This window comes from Adiantum capillus-veneris, chromosome 29, assembly GCF_014529385.1.
Source record: "Adiantum capillus-veneris isolate H3 chromosome 29, ASM1452938v2, whole genome shotgun sequence".
NCBI classification, from domain to species: domain Eukaryota; kingdom Viridiplantae; phylum Streptophyta; class Polypodiopsida; order Polypodiales; family Pteridaceae; genus Adiantum; species Adiantum capillus-veneris.
The window spans coordinates 30,612,024-30,631,343 of NC_140959.1; the positions used below are offsets into that span (position 1 = coordinate 30,612,024).

The 19,320-nt window shown below is 40.9% G+C and overlaps 1 pseudogene; it reads left to right on the plus strand.

Moving 5' to 3' along the window:
• LOC147418991 (uncharacterized) overlaps positions 1-869 on the plus strand; it is an 8,582-nt pseudogene extending 7,713 nt beyond the window's left edge.
• The last annotated feature ends 18,451 nt before the right edge of the window (positions 870-19,320 follow it).

Here is a 19,320-nt window from a genome sequence, read left to right on the forward strand (position 1 = left end):
GTAAGCCGTTCATACATATATATAAGCATATGTAAAGGATGAACAAGAGTATGTAAACCATTGATACATATATTGGTGTTCATCATGTTTAGCCATGTGTGTTTAATCATGCTTTAGGGTTTATGCACGAGTAAGGGTTAATCATGCTTTAGGGTTTATGCATGAGTAAGGATTAATCATGGCACGTTGGATCATTGTAGTACAAGGAGCTTGTTTCTTTGTCCTTAAATCGAAAGATATTCTATTGCAAACTCGCAACATGTCAGGACCTACGAGCAGGAATTGTAGGCATAGTAGGTAGGAAGCGTAGGGTATATCACCTATCTAGAGAGCATGGTCTCACTGCGGAAATCCCCGACCAACGCCTTGCTAAGAAACATACTATGAGCGAGGATAGTAAGGACATAGCCTCAGCAAAGCATGCATTGCGATCTTACAACCCATCCATTCCACACAACTCCAAGCTAGCCCATGTCTTCATCGCCGGTTACATGCAGTATAAGAAAGGGAGGAGAAAACAACAACCCATTGATGAAGGTAATCTTGTTCAAGCTTCTTCTCACATGTATGATGTGTTTTACGTAATTCTTTGAATATTCTCTTTGGTGGTTTCAGTTGACTTGGTCACCCCTACTCCTCTTGTGCAAAGACTTGCTGTGGAAGCTGTGCTTCACGAGGTGGCAGCCGAAGTTAACATAGAGCTTGTAGCTGAAGTGGTGGACAAGTCCATTGATGCCGAGGGCGAAGGTCCTACCATTGTTGACCACGTGGCTGGCCGTAGCAAGGGTAAGAGGCGCCGTGGAAAAGTGATAAAGAATGATGTTGCTACCCCCTGACGATCGACAAGACTGAATGCATGTGTAGTTTAATATTGCCAATGTATTAAAGCTATGTGAAGCTAAAGTAGTTGGTGGAAATGGCTCCTAGAAGCTAAAACAACATTGCTAGCCGAAGAAGAAACCCAAATGCATCCAATGCTTAGATGCCTTATCCTTGCATCCACATTAAGGTCTTTTTGTATTCACCATTGCAACCCATTTTAACTTTTTGATTCAATTACTAAATCACCAGCAAATAAATATCTCTCAATACGTCAGCCCCGACAATGCTCTAATGTACAGGGAAGTGCCATCGCTAATGATGGGGGGGGGAGAGAAAGAGCATGGAGAACTGTGTCGCCTAAGTTTGGACAATGGAATGGGCTCCTACATCTCTCTCTCTCTCTCTCTCTCTCTCTCTCTCTCACATACACACACACACATACACACAAGAATACATATATTTAAATTTTGAACATCGAACATCGAAGTCAATGATCATTTACGACATAGAAGGTCCGTGCAAACCTCCGAAGGGAGGTTCATTGAGCAACGCATGGAGAAAAATTATTTATGGCCTTCAAAATGTAAATGAAAGCCACCCTTCAAATGATTTTAAAAAATAAAAATAGTTAATGATCAAAATTGAGGTCCGGAGTGAAATGGCCTACGAAAAACTATAGGCGTAAGTATTATAAAGTACTAAGATCTTTTTGTGTTTTTACTACAAAAACACCCTCAAAAGTCTTTTCATTTTCTACCATCCTAGTACTTACCTTTCACTTTTGCATTTTCAATTAAATGTTTGTCTAAAGATTCTCTTTGAAATGAAGCAGAACGTGACACACTGAGGGTCTCTCCTTACTTCAAAATTTTAAGCTGCTTTCTATATAGTATAGATTTTAAGGTGCTTTATATATAGTATAGAAAGCTAACTTTCCATGCCACAAAATTGAACAAAATTGCACATTAAAGTAGGGGTGTTATCACATGAGTGCCAAAAAGATGGCCAAATTGGAGTCATTGTACTCGTCAAAACGGGTCTAACGATTTGCTTGTTGACCCCTCATTCAAAATTATAGGCAAGCCAAAGAGTTTGAACCATGGAGCCTAGTTGAAAAGCAAGCTCATGAACTAATAGGTTAGGGAGCAGAACATCCATGTGGGGCTTCTCTGATATGTGTTTTACCAGGTAGCTTGTGGAAAAGCTTCTTGTCCATTCTGGCCATGGGTTAGGAGGCATTAAATTGGGTGTGAAACACCCCAAGTTTTTCCTTTTAGTCTTCAACAAATACTTGGGGTGATGAATATAGTTTTTTTGAAAGGTACTTTGAAGAAAGTTATCCTGAAAAGGAAATTTAACATAATGTAGATACATCATAGCTTGAATTTTCTTATAGTAGGACAAGTTATCGGGCACATGCAAGTAAATTTTCACATGATGCACTTCTGAAAGGAGTGCATTGTTGCCACATGTATACTTTTGAAATTTGTACGATACAGTAATTTTTCAATAAAAAAAGACGACGTCAAGTGAGGTGAAAATGAGCTTTGAACGTAATGACAACAAAACCGTGGAAAGGCGTCCTCACTATCTTAACACGGCATGGGCAAGAGGGGATCAATGGACCGTGACTATATCAAGGATCAGTTGCGATTTGCATCGCCCGATCCGCTTTTTCTAAATTCGAAAAATTGGGTAAGTTCAGGTGCACAAAATGTGTAAATTCGAGCGCCCAATTTTCATTCTAAGGGCGCCCTACAAAGGTGCCTGTAGAGGGCCTATGGGGGAGCCCTCTTAGCCCACATCACAAGAAGGACGAGCCCACACACTAGTTCTCTAAATGCCCACACACTCCTCGTAATTTGCACCTAAAAATTCCCTTCCCTAAACATACTTCCCTTCAAAGTCTCTCCTACAGGAAATTTGTGGCTTTTATAAAATTACACTAATTTACAAAAATTCTTAAAGAGAATTCTTCCTTTTACGCTTGTTGTAATCGAGCCAGTGTTCCGGAAAAAATGCATCTCAGCTTCATTTGGGAAGTAATGTGCATGGCTACCACCTCCAAAAATGACCCCTTTCTATCCTCAACACTATCTTACAGGGGCATTCACACGATGGGATCAATTGGCCCATCTTTATTTGGGGTAGCAGGGGCATCGTGGGTCGTCGATTTTACGATGCCACTTGAGTTTACCATTTTCTCGTAATTACAAAAAGCGGATTGAACGGTGGAAATCGTACCCAATCCCCAAAATAAACATGGACCATTGATTCCCTCCTCCTGCCCATGCACGTGTCCATTATTTATTGGCGTTGTCCATTATTTATTGCCACATGGCAAAGCTAGTTAAGGCAATTTCTTTTTCTTCCTTTTTTTTCTTTCAAGTGGGGCATCGCCTTATGTAGGATTAGCTAATTGTTTTGTGGACGCTTGCTCTTTCGCTGTAACATTGGGAATCTTTTTGGCTTTACATAAGGCCATAGGAATCTTTTTGGCTGCACAAGGCCTTAGCTGTAGACTCTTGAATCCTTTGAGAGCAATTGTGGATCATTATATTTAAGGCTGTTGTTAGCTATTTTGGACTATTAGATTAAGCTTTTTTGAATAGGGCAACATGGCAAAGCCTCTCATCACCTTGCTAAGAGTGCTTAAGACCCCCTAGCTTTGGGGCCTGAAGTAATCTCACATTTGTCTATATAATCCATTGTCACAATTTAAACCTAGTTTTTTTTTGGGTCAAGTTCTTGCTTGCATTGCTTTGTATGAAGCGGGTAGTACGTACTCGGCCATATCATTTCGTACTTACTTTGCTTGCTTGGTTCTTGATGCAGAGTAACCTCCCTTATCACAATGGCTCTCTCTCAAATCAGTGGAAGGATTGCTCTCTCCAATCTTGTTACCATCCTCGTGGTGATGGGTGTTTTGGCAATGGCCGGACAAAGTGCAATGGCACAAGTTGAACCTCCTACTCCAACTCCCACAACTGGTGATGATAATGCTGCTACTTTAACCCCAGTTGCGTTTCTTGCCACGGCTTTTGCCTCTCTCCTTGTTGGAGTGTTTTTGAGCTACTAATTCTTTCAATCATGTGAGCACATTGAGAGGGAGTGGCAACTTTTGTATTTGACTTACCCTACATATTATGAGTTACGAGACACACCGTAGGAACTCCAACTCCCACTTCCTACCTATACCTAGCGATTTCATTATTCATTCATTTTCTAGAGTTTGAGACGTATTCTGGTGGTTTTTGTGAATAATAAATATTGACTAGTGCTCTTTCTATTAAGTTTTGCATCAATCTCTCCTACCTTGTTTTTGTATATATCTCTCTCTCTCTCTCTCTCTCTCTCTCTCTCTCTCTCTCTCTCTCTCCCCCCGCCCAAAAAAACCCCAAAAAATAAAAATAAAAAAAATCTCCAAACCCCAAATCTCTTCTACCTTGTTTTTGTATATATTCTCTCTCTCTCTCTCTCTCTCTCTCTACCTCGTTTTTGTATATATTCTCTCTCTCTCTCTCTCTCTCTCTCTCTCTCTCTCTCTAAACAAACCCCAAAAAATAAAAATAAAAAAAATCTCCAAACATTGGTCAAGAAAATGAGAATTATCCCTTGATCCCAAAAATCCTATGCACACGCAATTTGAGATGGTACATTGTGCTCGATGTGTCATATGTGCACACAATGTGAGTGCACTTTTAAGTTAAATCGGAAAATTTTCACGCTAATTTGATGTCTCTTTACATTTATTAAAAAAACAAGGGAAAATTACCAAAATACCCCTCTAATTTGAGGATATTCCCAAAATACCCTTGTATCTATTTTGCTTGGATTGTTCAAGATTTCCTATTCTTCATTCGTTTTTGACAATTGAGATCCGTTTTGGAGTGCTCAGCATGTAATTTGTCACCAATTACCATCCCAAAAAAGGCAATTATGTCTAAAAATAATGAAGCAATTCATCTCCAAAGCCTACGTAACCAACTCAAATTGTAGTTTTAGCATCTTGTACAATACACAATCACTCTTCTTGCGAAGGCCTACAAAAAAATTTATTTTTCGAGAAATTTACTCTCACAACCAGGGGTAGTTTGGGAATTTTTGAAAATTTGAAGGGCATTTTGGGAATTTATGACAAAATATTAGGGGTATTTTGGAAATTTTTGAAATTTGAGGGGCATTTTGGGAATTTCCTCAAATTAGAGGGGTATTTTGGTAATTTATGTGACTTGAGGAGAGTTACATTCTCACATATGCAAAAAAAAGGTCACGTTCCTTTTAATTCATGCTGCCCAATATATTTTTTGAATACGATAAAAGTGGATTTTTACTTTTTAAGAAGATTGGATGTCAAATGAAGGGAGGAGTTTTGTGAAGTAAAGGGGAGAAATACATCGCCAATGCAATGGTGATAATACAAGTAAAATAAAGTGATAGAATCTTTTAACTACTTTATGGTGTAATCAGCTCTCTGACTAAGACTTGGCAAAAGCTCGAGGATGATTTGTATTTTTCTTAGTGACATCATAATACAATCACTCACAATTGTGAGTATTGAAAAAAAAAAAGAGCAATAGAATGACAAGCATGACCGTGAGCTCTCGCCAATTTCGAACACCATACAAATTTTTTGTCTGTCCTTCGAAGAGGAACCCTCTTCCATAAATGCCCTTCTAATTTGTCGGCCATAGTGTAATTTCGCATTCCTGTACCTTGTGTCTTTACCCAAAACAATCGAGGCTCACATCTTGGAAAAAGTGATTCATGTCCCAACAACGGAACCTTGTAACCGACCTGTGGGGCGGTAGGCTTTGGCTAACACCCGAAATTCTTTACTTTATTTCACACACACACACACACACACACACACACACACACAAAGTACTTAGCAAAGGTAACCTGACGGGAATTAACACTTAAAGCACACACACGGCTCGAAAGCTAGAATGCTCCGAGCAGATGCCGACAACCTGTAGGCCCCAAAATTGGCACCCCTTTCGGTATTTCTTTACTCTTTAAGAGGGTAGATTACAAAGAAGAGTCCTTGGGAATTCTTTACCAGTATCCAACTAGATACCACCTATTTTGACAAAAATTCGCAATGACATGACTAGTATGTGACCCATCTGCATGTTGTTGTGTCTACCAACCACTATAATTTAGACTAGTATGTGACCCGCGTGTTGTTGCGGCCAAGGAAACAATGCCTCTATTCTCATAGGGCTATCTTCTCTTCCAAGTGGAACACTGTCAATACTCTCTTCCTACACGTATAGTCTATCGCATTTATAAAAGTGATGCATGACATGACCTCTTAATAGATGCTGCAAAGCATTTTTTAATACCAAGATTGGAAGTTTCTCATAGACATTATTTTTCATGAGGTGCTAGCCCTTGTTCAACAAACTTAAGAGTGCTCTAATTCTATTGGTGTGTGTGTGTGTGTGTGTGTGTGTGTGTGTGTGTATATATATATATATATATATATATATATATATATATATATATATATATATATATATATATAGAGAGAGAGAGAGAGAGAGAGAGAGAGAGAGAGAGAGATTCCTTCATTTGGTCTACCTTGATCTAGCAATGCCACCAAGCTTGATTATAGAGATTAGATAAGTTAGCATGGTGTGAAGAGATGAAATCTAAGAGAATTCAATGTAATAATAAAACTTTTTTTTATAGCTGGAGTGAGTTCTAGAATTGGTTTCAATGATAGGAATTCAATTGGATTCAATATCTCTGCTTCACTCTCTTACTTGTTTCTATCCTAGTACATATGTATGGATGTATGTATACATACTAGTATGTGACCCGCGTGTTGCTGCGATTAAGAAAAAGTAAGGTTGGGGGCACAATGGAACACAGAAGTAGAGCTAGAAAGGAGCCTCTTTTGTCGCCCCTTAGCTCACACTAAAGGGTAGAAAAGTACTTAGACCACACTTCTGCCACTACCTAAAGGTTCACACTAAGGCAACCGAAGTGTGTAGCCGTACCATTGCAAAACCTTAGTAGAGGACCATAGAACTCAACAAATTGCAATTGAAGGGTGGTTTTTGTTAGCCCAAAATTAAGAGAGAGAGAGAGAGAGAGAGAGAGAGAGAGAGAGAGAGGGAGGAAGAACCCTTTTTGTGCCTTGCATCAACACTGGTTGCATCACTTATCGTCATAGTCTGAATACCTATAATGTCTAGCTATTGCGCTCTCATTGGATATCCAAGATGACTCGCGATTGCCGTCGTGCAATTTGAATCCAGTCTAAGGCCCAATTTTGGTACCCCTACCTAGAAAAGGTGACAACATGTGCAAATATTCTCTATGCATCCAATTCAAGGTAGTGACACCTATATCTTATATGTGTCATTTAAGTGGTAAATCTAAGGTTTTCCATTAACTATCAATAGTGACATCTCTTTCTCACTTAGTACTTTCAATAGTGTTAAAAAAAACCCTAGGTTTAGTGTAATCCCACCTACAAATTTTGGCATTTATTGCTAAATTTCAAATTTGAGGTGCGAAACCCAAAAAGTTTAGAGAAATCTGGTGTTAAAACATTCCAATATAGTCAATTTGACTATTGCCTCGATGCTTGTGCTAATCGCCCTAATGCCACTAAATTTTAAATTTGAACGTGATAGAACCTATAAAATTTAGAGAAATTTAGTGTAAAAACCTTTGAATATAGTCAATTTAACTATTGCCGTGATGCTTGTACTAACCGTCTAGTATGTTGCCTCCATTTTTGAAGCAGGTCTAATTAAAGGGTATCTTAGAGATACCCTCTTGGACAACCAAGCAAAACGAGCGCTCGTCAACAGCTGGCATGCAATCAAACACGTGAGAGAGAAAAGGGCGGAATGGGCAGATATTTCTCTCCTTGTCTTTTCCGTCGAGGTGCAGAATGTGTCGACGATGATTGCGATAGCAAGAAGATGGAGAGTATAGTCTTTCTCTCTCTCTCTCTCTCTCTCTCTCTCTCTCTCTCTCGTCTTTGTGATATAGAGCAGCAGATGCACATCACATTTGGTGCCAAGGAAAGAGGTGGAGAGTAGTTCGTGGCGCGCAAGGAAATTTTCACAAGGCATAGGTTGATTTTCTCATTTGCCTCGCTATTGGTGATGGGCTCAGAGCGGACGTAAGTAGAGAGAGAGGTGGTGTCTGGACTCCGAAGGCACACAGACAGAGAAGGGACGAGGCAGGCAGGGATGTCGAGCTACCGAGGGAGAGAGCGAAGGTGCTAACAGAGGCACCAGGAAGCCAGAGCTCACCATGGTGATGGAGAGAAACAACGCGATGATGGCAATGCCTATCAACTTTTCCTTCGAAATTTTCATATTCTTCAGAGATTCTTGGAGAATCCGCATGCATGTATGTGGGTGGTGTGTGAACTGCAGAGAACTAGAACCACATGAGTAGGACCAAGATGAGCATGCAGGATATACCATATGTGAGAGGATGTGATGTTGTGGACATCGTAGAAGAGCGGCAGATTAATTTCGAGCTACGGTGGAGAGAGAGAGAGAGAGAGAGAGAGAGAGAGAGAGAGAGAGAGAGAGAGAGAGAGAGAGAGAGAGAGAGAGAGAGAGAGAGAGAGAGAGAGAGAGAGAGAGAGAGAGAGAGAGAGACCTTGGAATGCTTTCAAAAGCTTTGTAGGGCCAACAAACCTAGTGCATGGGAGAGGATGACCACAGTCCATAGTACAAGGAGAGCTGCAGTTTTCATGGACTATTGCATTGAGGTGTTTTTTCCTTGCTACAATTCGTAGCACTGACTGTGCAACTACCAAGCACGGGTTGGACTCGCCTCGGCAATGCTGGGAAGAGCCGCCCCATGTCGTGAAATATTTGAGGAGGCATAGCTGCACAGGGGCATGGCAACCGTTGGTGGAGGCAAGCATGGGAAAGAGAAGAAACACGGAAAGGGGCACGTGGGGGGCAGGGGAACTTCGCATTGTTTCCATCGTTGCATTGTTTGACGTTGACGAATCCAAATGCAGCAGTTGCCTTGTGCTGCTTTTTCATCCTAAAAGAAAAAGGGAATATTGGAAACTAATTAATGAACGAGTTCAAAAGTAGACCCAGTATGACCATTAACAAATTCTAAATTTGAAGGTGAGAACACCTACAAAATTCAAAGAAATTTAGTGTAAAAACGTTCAATATAGGCAATTTAACTATTTCCCTGATGCTTGCGCTAATCGTCTCAATGTCCCATGCGAGTCATTCCTTCCCGATCGGCCGTCGTGAACCATCGGCTATCATCGAATGAAACTTCGAACCTTTCTCTCTATTGTCTATGCGACATGACCTTGGGAGGAGATTTTTGCCCTCCTCTCTCTCTCTCTCTCTCTCTCTCTCTCTATATATATATATATATATATATATATATATATACACACACACACACACACACACACACACACACACACATATTGGCGAGACTACATCTTAGCCTTTCTTTGCCTCTCTCACTCTCTCTATCTCCATGCACAGGCAATATAAGTGCTATGGCTCTCTCTTTCTCTATTGAGTACTTCCAACAATGCTTGAAAAGTTGTAGGTTTAGTGTAATCTCCCCTACAAAATTTTATATTTACCATTAAATTTTACACTTGAAGGTGAGAAAATTTACAAAATTTAGAGAAATTTTGTGTGAAAACCTTTCAATATAGTCAATTGACCTATAAAAATTCTCATATTTTTGGAAAAACAATTTCGAGCACCAACTCTGAGTCTCTCTCTCTCTCTCTCTCTCTCTCTCTAGTTTGAGTGCTTACATCAAAAGAGAAGTCTCTAAAGTGATGACGCAAGGTTTTCAACACATAGTGCACACCCATACACACACAAAATGTCACAGTTTGCGGAATGAGTCCTATCAGCACGGAGTAAGCGAAGTGAGTGGTGACCTCTCATCATCCATGTTCAAATGACCAAGCTTTCTAGCAAATTAGGAATACATTACACCCTGCATTTGACTAATACAAAGTAAAAATCGTTAATCGACCAAAATTGCTTGTTAATTCTTCCTCCAGCTGCCAAAGTCTGGACCCCCGCCACTACCATACCTGCTTCCTCCACCATAGGGCTTTCACTATATATCGACTAGCTTGCACTCGTGGAAAAGCAGCCTGAGCCAGTTGACAGTCAATTGCATTTGGCTGGAAACAATGGAATGAAAAGTCAACATGTTTTCCACTCACGCGCTTTGAGCTCCTGACCTCAACATTTAGGTGCGCTTGCCTTACCACCATGCTACCTGCGTGTGCTTGCAAGTAAATTGGATCCTGTTGTTGATAGCACCACACTACCTGCTGTGCCCCCAAAAGTGAAGTGACGTTCTGCATCGATCGCGTCCACGCACAGGTTGGCAACCAAGCCAATAGTTACCCACAGCCCCACCATAGCCATTTCTTCCCCCTTCGTAGTATCCACCACCTCCTCCACCATAACTGTTGCACTATGGCCCACCATCATAGCCTCCTCCATTTGACCTTCCTCCATACCAACCTTCCTAGGCTAGCAGAATAGTGTGAACGTCCACTGCTATAGCCTCCACCCCCACCTCCGGATCCTTGATATCCACCTCCCTCCACTAAGGCTTTGGGTGTGGTTCTCAGTGATGCTTTGTCTATCCAAATCTTTCCATTCGTGACCTCAATTGCGTCCATCATGTCTCGTCAAAACAATCAAAATGATATGATAGTCTGGCTTAATTAAATGTATCCATATAACAATAATACTTGGAACATCTAGATAGTCACTCTACTTCCTGCGTCTCTGAGAGTACTTTGCAAGTCTCTGTCATATGAGAGTATAATGAGCTCTCGGACCCAATTCTTTACACTTGAAGGTGAGAAAATTTACGAAATTTAGATAAATTTTGTGTGAAAACCTTTCAATATAGTCAACTGACCTATAAAAATTCTCATATTTTGGGAAAAACAATTTCGAGCACCAACTCTCTCTCTCTCTCTCTCTCTCTCTCTCTCTCTCTCTAGTTTGAGTGCTTACATCAAAAGAGAAGTCTCTAAAGTGACGACGCAAGATTTTCAACGCACAGTGCACACCCATACACACACAAAATGTCACAGCTTGCGGAATGAGTCCTGTCAGCACGGAGTAAGCGAAGTGAGTGGTGACCTCTCATCATCCATGTTCAAATGACCAAGCTATCTAGAAAATTAGGAATACATTACACCCTGCATTTGACTAATACAAAGTAAAATCGTTAATCGACCAAAATTACTTGTTAATTCTTCCTCTAGTTGCCAAAGTCTGGACCCCCGCCACTGCCATACCTACTTCCTCCACCATAGGGCTTTCACTATCTATCGGCTAGCTTGCACTCATGGAAAAGCAGCCTGAGCCAGTTGATAGTCAACTGCATTTGGCTGGAAACAATGGAATGAAAAAGTCAACATGTTTTCCACTCACGCGCTTCGAGCTCCTGACCTCAACATTTAGGTGCACTTGCCTTACCACCATGCTACCTACGTGTGCTTGCGGGTAAATCGGAGCCTGTTGTTGATAGCACCACACTACCTGCTGTGCCCCCAAAAGTGAAGTGACCTGCTGCATCGATCAAGTCCACGCACAGGTTGGCAACCAAGCCAATAGTTACCACAGCCCCACCATAGCCATTTCTTCTGCCTTCGTACTATCCACCACCTCCTCCACCATAACTGTTGCACTATGTCCCACCATCATAGCCTCCTCCATTTGACCTCCGTCCATACCCGCCTTCCTAGGCTATCAGAATAGTGTGAACGTCCACTGCTATAGCCTCCACCCCCACCTCGAGATCCTTGATATCCACCTCCCTCCACTAAGGCTTTGGGCGTGGTTCTCAGTGATGCTTTGTCTATCCAAATCTTTTCCATTCGTGACCTCAATTGCGTCCATCATGTCTTGTCAAAACGATCAAAAGGGTATGACAGTCTAGCTTAATTAAATGTATCCATATAACAATAATACTTGGAACATCTATATAGTCTCTCTACTTCATGCGTCTCTGAGAGTACTTTGCAAGTCTCTGTCATATGAGAGTATAATGAGCTCTTGGACCCAATTCTTCCTCTCGTACATGATGTGGCTCTGGGAAAATTAGCAAGGGAAAAGATACAATGGTGGAGGCTTTTTTCTAATTTGTTTTTCCATCTTAGGGCTGGTACATATTGGCCGACCTCATTTGAGCTCACGCTCATCTCCCGTCTCTCGGCGAAAGCATAGCAAGGGCCTGGCTAGACATTTTACGACCATGTTGATGGTGATTTCAGGATGCCATATTAACCCTCTTATGCAGCTTGTAAGCCCACCCTCGTGAAGACTCTTCTGGCTAACCATTTTTGAGAAGGTAGGTGCATCTGAGAGACAAATTTGGTATGCATTGATTGTTGTTAAATCGTTCGTGCTTCCATGGCTTCCATAGGATCAACCACATGTGCACATGTCAAACATGATCAATGTTATATGCCTAGCAGACATTCTATGTGCTTGAAACTTGCTTTCATCACCTGTAGCTTTGCGCCATGTCCATACTGGCTGCTATGGATAAAAATCATGTTCCCTACATGATCGTTCACTACTCCAACCCCCTTGCTAGCAGAGCCATCCCATGTAGTGATTCTATGTGCTTGAAACTTGCAGCTCATACCGCCTGCTCTGCGGGCAATGGGTAAGTTTCTGGGTGCTTGCCCCCGTTTAGGTGGAGGCCGGTCACACAATTTTTTTGGTGAGGAGAAAGGCAAAAAAACACATAGGACAACAGTCGCCTCTTACATGCACAAGCGCGGTTGACAGTGTTCACAGAAAAGTGGCCTTTAATGTATTTTTATAGGACAAAAACTGAAAATTCTTGGTTAGTTTTGAGGGCCGCCTTGAAGGAAACCGATTGAATTTTGAGGATTTCAATGTAAAAACACATAAAAACTGGCTAAATTTCTCTAAAAGCCGGTAGATTTTCAAATCTCTTCTTTTTTCCATTGGTTCCTAAAAACGTTTTTGGTAAACATTGGCGTTTGAGACACACCTCCTGAGGCACCAAGTGAAGAGTTCAACTCTGTGTGCGCTCCGCACTGCCTGCACTTTTTTGTCAATGGCCTGTGGCCCGCTTGATGTGACTGGGAACCGGAAAGGAGGTGTTTTCCACAAAGGCAAGCACCCCGATATCTAAGCAAATCCCTGCTTTGCGCCATGGACATACTGACTGCCAGTAAGTAAAACAAAATGAGCATGCATGTCGGCCTCGAGTCCCTCCATGATAGCAATGCCTGCAGCCTCTCCCTTGCGTCGCCATGTCCCCCATCACCGTTTGAATCCTCTCGGATTTCCTAGTTGCCAGAAGAGAATCCGTAGAGAGAGAGAGAGAGAGAGAGAGAGAGAGAGAGAGAGAGAGAGAGAGAGAGAGAGAGAGAGAGAGAGAGAGAGAGAGAGAGAGAGAGAGAGAGAGAGAGAGAGGCCATGGCTGCCGGTAAAACAAATGAACATGCATGTTGCCCTGGGGTCCTCCACGACAGCACCTGCAAATTGAGTGTGGAGGCTCGGCCATGATAGTGTCCTCCTTTTTAAATCGATGTTTTATATCGTATATTTGCTGTGGGCAACCAATCAATTGGAGGTGTGAACGAATGGGGAGCTGGCAAGTCACAGCGGCAGTGGACGGAAGGGTGAGAGGATGGCACACTGTAGCCGTCGTCATTCTTTTTTGCAGCAGTGGAGAGTGACTTACTCAATGGAGAGAGAGAGAGAGAGAGAGAGAGAGAGAGAGAGAGAGAGAGAGAGAGAGAGAGAGAGAGAGAGAGAGAGAGAGAGAGAGAGAGAAATTAATGAATGTACTCGCCCTCGGTCCCTCCACGACAGCAGCTACTTCAGCCTCTCCCCCTGTGACGCTATGTGCTCCTGCACCATCTGAATCCTCCTGGATCCCCTAATTGCCAGAAGAGCCATCCAGCTGAGAGAGAGAGAGAGAGAGAGAGAGAGAGAGAGAGAGAGAGAGAGAGAGAGAGAGAGAGAGAGAGAGAGAGAGAGAGAGAGAGAAACCCTTGTATATGATTCTTTGATAATAAGATGTAATACACTAATTGTCAGTATCAGATCTAAATGTCAATATAATCTTAACTTTATCTACTTGGTATCTAATGTATACATAATATGTGGTTATTTACACATTGACTGATCTCTAGTCTCATTGTACCATGTTCAATAGTTTGTGAAATCAAACTATTGTTAGATTCTTCATTCTTAAACACACACATACACACACACACACACACACACACACACACACACACACACACACACACACACACACACACACACACACACACACACACACTTACACACTTGTTTCTAGCTAGCCTTTGGTCGGGTTAGCACCATACAATGGGCTTAGACCTGCTATAATTTTTTGACTTGACCCACCTAATCCAAAGAGATGGGTTGGGGTCCTAATATGGTCAAGTACATATATGATATAGGTCTATTACCTTAGACTAGCAGATGCTCTTTGACTATGTATCAGACAATGTATCTGATTCATTAATCAGATGGCTAATTTAGGAATGTGATGCACATATAATTTAGCCCTATTAGCACACACAAACCTCTTTCTATTTATCCTTTGATTGGATAACACCTTATAATGGACAAGACTAACTATCTAAACTTGGCCTACCCAATCCAAAGGGATGGGTCGAGGTTCCTTTAGTTACTCTTCCAATCAAGTTGATAAGACCTTTTAAAAGCTGTGGTTATCACTATGAACTTTTGACAATAGTATGTTATGCTTTTACAGGATATTGGGTGATGCTCATACACAAAAGACCTGATCTATCTCGTTGAGCACATATTATTTTTCCTAGAGAGAAACGATAAGAGATCTTCTCTTACTCAGTACTGGATTTGACACACGCGATTATCGTACTCCTTCAATATGTTTGGATATTGCTAATATTAGCCTTAAAGGCACCACTTCTCCAAATGGAAACTCTTTTATATGTAAAGCATACCATTTGGAACACTTTTTTACCCGAGGCAGTCACTTATCAAAAGACCCCTATATCACGTGCGTTCAAGAGGTAATTAATAATACCCCAATATACATACTATACTTACACTGTGAGCCTATTTAAAAAACCCCCACCCCCCTCTGTATGTATACATTTTTATACATTTTGGTCTTTTAATAATACTCTCCGGTTAACTCACTTGATATCATACACATTCTACAAAGTGACCGCCCTGGGCTTTTTTATTATCTCCTTGGATGTTTGTATTACTCATTCTAAACATGGTTTGGGGATAGGGTTCCACATGGTGGGCCCTACCTCCCACCATGTGGACTCCTCTGCTAGGGTTGGGGGAGGGCCACACACACACGCACACACACGCACACACACACACACACACACACACATTTAAATAGGACAGCTTGGTTGTACCCTTCGTAGATAAGTGCTTTCTGTCTCATTCCATATACTTGGTCGGATTCCCTATCATGTATTGTATTAGAAAGCCCTATTAGAATGTCACTCATCCATTGTATTAACCTCCCATTGATGAGTTTATCATTGACATATGCACAATCTATGCCGAGTTTTTGTGGCTACCCTATCTACACACATATGCATAAATACGTTCTGACATGGTAGTACTTGTGAACCCACATCAGTAACTCGGGAACTCCTCACGTGAAGTGGCTGTGCTGCTCTCTAGGTGCATATTAACTCCCTTAACGTGAATAGGGACAAAAAAGCCGCATTGGACCTTTCCTTAACTTAGGAACTCCTCATTGGAACTAATGGTCTATGAGATAATTCACAAAAAATGGGTGGTCATATTGAAGTCAACAATATTAGGCATGGGTGCTTAAATGGCCCCTCTATTTTTGGAATGGGCTTTCTCTTGTTATAATACTAGTGGTTGTTCTCTGCATACCCACTCTCCCTTTCTGGTTTGGTTCCTTCCCATGAGCGAAAGCATGCGAGAATACATACGAGTACACACCAGTTACTCTCGTGCACACTCACACATTCCCGTCCCTAGCTGGATCTTCCTCTTTGCTTATTGATATGATGGGGTTTGCTACTCATGATAGGCAGGCTATGGCTTTGTTCGCAAACTCGTATATTCTGATACTCTTATGCATGCTTTTTCACTTTGCTCCACACACACACACACACACACACACACACACACACACACACACACACACACACACACACATAACCATAACCAAGATGATGGTTCAGCTACTGAGGATCTTCCATGGAGAGTAATGCCGAGATGACCTTCCTATGTGTACATGCAGTCTACATTCACTATGCTACAACAAAAACAAATCCGGCTGCAACCAATAGCCACATTTTGACATCGACACAATAGGTAGGTGCCTATGCACCTACTTAGGATGGATAACATGCTTTGGAAACGGTACAGATCTGTAGTGTTTGCAGGCTCATTAGATGTATAATAGTTGTTTTGACTGATGAGGCATGCTTTTGATACCGGATAAAGATAATGTTTTGTACTTTTTGATACAGTTTTTGATGCACTTTTTGGGTCCTATAATGCAATGTTAGATGCACTTTTAGGATCCTATAATGCAAATCAATGATGGTATAAAGTTTTTTTGATAAAATGATCAAAAACACAAACAATTTGCTGGCACCTATGTTTAGTCTTTGACTTGCTTGAGTTCTGGCTACTACTGGTGGTTTGGCCAGCATTTCATGATGAAATTACTCTATATGGTAATGATTGGTATTCCTTGTGGATTTTTACTTATGCTTAGAATAAACATTGTCTGAGCTTTGCGCTAAACATAAACATGGTTTTGGGATGGCATTATTCTAATTCTTTCGCACACATCTGTTGGCGAATACGGCGCGATGGACGTCAGTACAACGAGAACTCACCTAACAAGATTTGTCAGCTAAGGACGAACCTCGACCCGCACGCACATGGAAGTAAGCATAGGGTGTCAATCTACACTCGACCGACTCTCGAATAATTTCTACAGAGGTCTCTACCCAATGTCTAAGCTTCAGTCTTTAGGAGTGCATAAGAAGAGATTTCCTACAACGCTTTCAAGAGCCAAATACCCACCAAACGTTCTTGAAATGCCACAGAACTTGAAGGAGACCCTACTAACACCAATAGGTCACTCTCCCTAAGGTCCATGAACCAAAATCCCAACCCTAAACACCTTGTGCAAGATCACGTTGGATGTCTGGTCAAAATTTACAGGTCGTCCTTCCGAAAACTAAAGTGCGTAATGTGTAGCTCTATTGAGTGCGAACACGTGGATATGCTGAAATGCGAAAACAGACAACGTATGCTCACTGAATTGCCAGATGTAGCTCATGGGTAGAGTTCGTAAAACCAGACTGTACACCCACAATGTAGGTGTTGACGCGTAACTCTCGTCGGGGGCAACACGCTGCACTTCTCCGCACTCGATTCCGACTAACGATGCGCGCGTAGCGTCAAGATGAAACTCTCACTCTCTCTCGTACACAGTACGCTCACTCACAGACACAACTTTTTTAAAAATGACAAAGGTTTTTTTCATTAAGGTCAAAAGTGGTATAAATACCTTACAATCTCAAACCCTAATGTTCCAATTTAACCATCTACTCAATCTAAATGTAAAAAATGGGATACAATCTGGAAACTTCTATAAGCCCCACTATTTACAACGATGAAATGATGGGTTTTCTCAATTAAAGAATTTTACAAAAAATAATATTTCGCCGAGCAATCTTTTTCCGTAGGGTGTGTCCAGCTGCTAACAACATCACTTAAAACTTGGTTTCCATATTGTCCAATATTTTGGTTATTTTTGGTGTGCTCACTTTGAGACTTGCAAGAAAAAGTGAGATGGTCTAGTAGGGAAATGGTTTTTGGAAATGACTGATATCACCTGGGTTGCCTACAACCTCATGTGAGAGTCTCAATGGGATGGCATTGACAGTTTTTTAAACATAATGAGCAATTACTAAAACGAACGACTTGTATTTTGGGAAAAAGTGCCCATCTTGCTTTACTTAAGGATAATGTAGCTACCATACCCAACTTTATTAGTTGGGCACTACTTTAACTAGTGTTCATGGCCACCAGGACTGTATGCATAGTAGTAACATAGTAGATAGTAACGTAGTAGATAAATGCCGGAACAGAGTACCATAACTTTACATAAACTTGGTCCTAGACAAAATGTTCTTATATTTCTATCTTTTTATACGGGAACTCAAAATTTGATGAATGTAAGTATATAACGGTGAATTCACAATTGTAAAGTGCTTATTGATGCTATAATGTACTTTGAAAATTGTCCAAATGAACCTTAATCCTCAAGTGCGCGTCTCGGAGGAGATGGCATCAGACTGGACTTTTGAAAATTGATCCAATTTACAAAGGAGACAATGTTCGATTTTTTCTAGAAATAATTGATGAAAACATTATCGAAAATAAATGGCTCATTCTTTAAACTAATATTGATCTAAGTTATGTTGTTAGTTTTTGTTGTAATTTTTGACACCAATAACAAGGGGAGGGAATCGTTGACACCTGTCTTCCCAAGTAATGCCAGTTCTGACGTGCTTCTGTTTTTGACACCAATAACAAGGGGAGGGAATCGTTGACACCTGTCTTCCCAAGTAATGCCAGTTCTGACGTGCTTCTGTTTCTTGGATGGTGATAGGTAAGAGATTATTTCCTTGGGATTACAACGACAACTGCAAAAATAACAGAAGATCGTCCACTATTCCATTATTTTTATTAGTGACATATAACCCTTGTATATGATTCTTTGATAATAATATGTAATACACTAATTATTAGTATTAGATCTAAATGTCAATATAATCTTAACTTTATCTACTTGGTATCTAATGTATACATAATATGTGGTTATTTACACATTGTGACTGGTCTCTAGTCCCATTGTATGGTTCAATAGTTTGTGAAATCAAACTATTGTTAGATTATTCATTCTTACACACACACACACACTAAGTTGCATTTATACGTCTGTATATTATAAATTGTATGTATATTACGGAGTTATACGTTGTATATCTGTATTATACGTGCATATCCGAATAAAACGTACTTCGATCAAACTATTTTTCGATCGAACTATATATCGATTGAAATATAGTTTGATCAAAATATAGTTAGACTTATAAAAATGGCCACCACGGCAGTTCATTCAAACTGCTACGATTGCGATTGCTAGAGAGGGGTAGAGATAGAGTTGTTGGAGAGAGAGAGAATAGAGCAGAGTCAAGCAGAGCAGGCCCGAGCCGAGACAAACAAAGCATGTGAGTCTTCTTGTACTATTTTATGTTTTTTTTGGTGCAATTTGCTAACGCTGTTGTTGTGGAGTTTTGCTCGCACCTGAGTGTTAGTTTGTATTTTGTTTTTTACTAGCACTATTTTGTGGAGATTTTCTCATACCTCAGTGTTAGTTTGCAGGTTTAGACAC